This window comes from Acanthisitta chloris, unplaced genomic scaffold (genome assembly GCF_000695815.1).
Source record: "Acanthisitta chloris isolate BGI_N310 unplaced genomic scaffold, ASM69581v1 scaffold38444, whole genome shotgun sequence".
In the NCBI taxonomy this organism is placed as follows: domain Eukaryota; kingdom Metazoa; phylum Chordata; class Aves; order Passeriformes; family Acanthisittidae; genus Acanthisitta; species Acanthisitta chloris.
Window position 1 is genome coordinate 1 of NW_008670487.1, and position 345 is coordinate 345.

Genomic DNA, 345 nt, shown 5'->3' on the forward strand with positions numbered 1-345 from the left:
GCCCCGGGAACAGCCCGCTGGCCGCGGCGGGAGGCGCCGAGCCGGTAAGGGCGGTGTGACAGACCCCGCGGGGCGCGGGACACAGCACCGCGACGCTGGTTATGAGTTATGAGAACGGTAGTTCGTCTCCTGCTTCTCCCTCCGTGAGCACTCTGTGCGTGCACTCTGTGTGAGCACTCTGTGTGTGCACTCTGTGTGAGCACTCTGTGTGTATTCTGTGTGTGCACTCTGTGTGATCACTCTGTGCGTGCACTCTGTGTGTGCACTCTGTGTGTACATTCTCTGTGTGCACTCCGTGTGAGCACTCTGTGTGTGCACTCTGTGTGTGGTTTGTGTGTGTTGGTT